This window comes from Physella acuta, unplaced genomic scaffold (genome assembly GCF_028476545.2).
Source record: "Physella acuta isolate Inbredline_101_S28 unplaced genomic scaffold, ASM2847654v3 ptg002053l, whole genome shotgun sequence".
Classification (NCBI taxonomy): domain Eukaryota; kingdom Metazoa; phylum Mollusca; class Gastropoda; family Physidae; genus Physella; species Physella acuta.
In genome coordinates this window covers 36219-39581 of record NW_026733556.1, presented here as the reverse complement: position 1 = coordinate 39581, position 3363 = coordinate 36219, and the positions used below count along the sequence as shown (strand labels likewise).

Here is a 3363-nt window from a genome sequence, read left to right as displayed (position 1 = left end):
TTATTGTGAAGCATTCCTTTTGATTCATTATATTATTGTGAAGCATTTCTTTGATTCATGTAATAAAAGGATCAATAGCGAACCTGCATCTTCGAGTATCTATACTGTGGTCGATGTTGTGTAGAATGAGTGGTTAGACTCGGTAACATTTGGCGTTGTCGAGCAGAACTCGTTAACATTTGGCACTACAGGCAAATAGTCTCGTTACATATAGATATAGATCTAGATCTATTAGTTATTAGAAATAGCTTGTAGATTTAGATGGCTAGATAGATAGTATTACTAGATCTAGATCTAGATAGAGATAGTAGAATAGATCTAGATCTAGATTCTAGTTGCAGATGGTAGTATGGTAGGCCCTAGATCTAAAATCTAGATCTAGAGAATCTAGTAGATCTAGATAGATTCTAGATCTAGATTAGATCTAGTTTAGGTAAAACCTACCCTAGTTAAGTTTAGTAAGAAGAGCTAGTAATGCCTAGTAAGGCTAACCTGTTTTTAATTTTAAATTAATTTTTTTATATCTAGAATCTAGACTAGATCTACTCTAGCTATTTACTAGATCTAGATCAGTAGCCAGTAGAGTGATTAGAGTAGTAGTAGAGTGTAGTGTAGAGTCCTGTAGACTATTGTAGAGTGTAGGTACTAATAACTAGACTGAAACTAAGTTAGACTAGAATCTAGGTCTAGATACATTTAGGGATTACAGACTTATCAGACTACAGTCTTGCAATGAGTAGATCTAGTAATATATAGATTAAATTTAGTTTGAAATTGTTACAGTAGTGCTACTACTTTTCTAAGTAGTAAGTAGTGTAGACTACTAGAAGAGCAAGATGATAGATCTCCATCAAGCTACAATAGAGTTTAGTTAGTAGTTAGTTAGTCATAGTAATAGTACCAAAAGCAGTGTAAGTAGCACAGTAAAAAAAAAAGTATTACTAGGCCATCTATTATTGTATTAGGCCCTTTTATTTTTAGCAAGTTAAAGTTTGGTTAAGTACTAGTCTTCTAGCAAGTTGCCTAGTAGTAAACTTATAAACTAGATCATGTGTATTAGTACTATTAGACTTGTAGGCTAGTCTTGTTAGTCTAGACCAGGGACTATAAAATCTACAATTGATAACTTTCGGCCTTTTAGTATAGGCCTAAGCCTAATTATTAATGAATTACAGGGTATGGTTACAGTTAGCTGTTAATAGAATTAAGTTTTAGATCTATTGACTACAATTTTTAGTTACAAGTAATGAAAATGAAACTAATAGTTTTGTAATAGTTAAGATATTGTTAACTGTAAACCAGATATTTTAGTTTTTAAGACAAGCTAAGTAGATAGAAAACTGAACCTTTACAATAAATTAAACCTTTTATAAATATAAATATATATATATATATATATATATATATATATATATATATATATATATATATATATATATATATATATATATATATTAATATCTCATTAGTTAAATAATTATTTTAATATAATATATGGATAAACTTAATAATTTATTATATTTAAATTCCCTAGGTACTTGGCAAGCAATTTTCTCACACTTTACTGTGGCTATTGGTGCTGATCTTGAACTAAAGGTGAGCTGAATTTTTTTTTTATAATAAGCCATTTTTCAGCTTAAGCCCAAGTTTGAAATCGATTCAGTGTTCTAATTCTTAAAGAATATGTTGCTACTAAGATTATATACTGTAAGTATTAATATGTATGGCTTGATAGTGGGACTGTCAGACAGTAGCTTTCACATTTCTATCCTAAAAGATAAGAGTTCAGATCCCTGGTTTTAGTCCTGGTATGATGTCCTAAGTCTCATGAGTACCAGCTCTCATGAGTACCTGGCTCAAGATAGGGAAATTAAAGGTGGCTGGGTATATACCTCTGAACACTCTAATTTTACATGCAAATGTCACAGAAACAGGTGAATTTTAATTCAACTGCTATATTGGCTGTCTGTTTTAATCAATGATTAATTTTTTCATATTACAGAAAGTTGTTAAAAATATTATTTATTTAATTTCTAGGTAAATGGAACAGCATGGATGTGGATTTTTAGACACAAGGAAGCTGAATTTAACTTTTAATGAAGAATTTAAATGATGATTGTCCATGAAAAGAAATATTAATCATATACATTGTAATGCTGTATTGATGCATCTTCTGTTTTAAGTAATTAAAAAACCATCCATTTATGAAATTATTTTCATTTTTTTTTTTTCAATTTTAAAACTGTAGTTCTGTTTTGTTATTTGAAAACAATGATGAAAGTATACTGAACTGCCATTGAGATATTAATATAAATGCTATTGTTTATAGTTTAATTCTTTCAGAAGCAACTATATTGACATCAAAACTGAATCTTTATTGTACACTAAGTATAAAAGCTTACCCGCAAACCAGTCCATGTCAACAATTTATTGACATTCAAACATTAAATTTTTTTAAAGGTGATTTTTCTTAAATAAAACAGACTACTTTCATATGGGATAAGAAACATTTAATTTTGAAATTGATTGGTTTATTAAATTTTAAAGGAGCTGAAACTAAAATACTGGGTACAAATTTATTATTACTTTGTTTCTCAGAAAATTGCAAATTTTGAACATAAGAACTGTGGGAAGTAGGCAATGATGTTAAAATATCTCTTGAAACTTGAAGAAATTGTGGAAGGTTTAGAGATAGAAAACAACATTTCAGAAGATGATGTTTGAAATAATGGTAAAATATCTTTTGCAATTGTCACTGAATAAATATTTTCATTAGACAAATCACTTTTAGATATAGAAGAATAAGGTATGTCTTCAGATTTTCTTATCAGCGAAGATCCTGGGTGATTCTCTTTGTTACCATCAGTCAAACGACAAGCCAATTCTGGAAAATTCATTGGGTTCTTTGCCTGGGCAGCTAAATATATTTAAATTAAGTTCATGCAAGGCTTTAGAAACATCAATTGGATAAAACTCTATAATTTCATTAACTTTTTATTAATATCAGCTCCAAAGGAATAATATAAACAAGTTACACATCATCAATAAATCAAATTTGCAGATATTTCCATTTCACCAAACTTTCTCTAAGTCATAATATATATTTTAAATTCATGGCATTTTGTTAGGCTAGATATGTTGACTTTTATTTACCACAATAATTTTATTATATAAATTAGGATTACCCAGCTATCATACATTCTTCTTTTTACTGCCCTCCTTTATGAGGGGGAGGTAAAAATCATCATAAAATGTGTGATGCGATTTACAGATGAACCCTCTCTCTCTCTCTACCCCTCCCCCTATATATATATATATATGTATATCTATATCTACATAATCTCTAAAATCATGTTGGTACCT

The 3363-nt window shown here is 29.1% G+C and overlaps 1 long non-coding RNA gene across 2 annotated transcripts; it reads left to right on the top strand.

Annotated features, from left to right (window-relative positions):
* The first annotated feature begins 300 nt into the window (after positions 1 to 300).
* LOC131931909 (uncharacterized) lies at positions 301 to 2198 on the top strand. 2 transcript variants are annotated; one of them, XR_009384410.1, is made up of 3 exons: positions 301 to 433; positions 1535 to 1596; positions 2038 to 2198. It is a non-coding gene; the product is annotated as an uncharacterized LOC131931909 (long non-coding RNA). The 2 variants fall into 2 exon arrangements; XR_009384409.1 differs by lacking the exon at positions 301 to 433 and adding an exon at positions 736 to 911.
* Positions 2199 to 3363: the final 1165 nt, after the last annotated feature.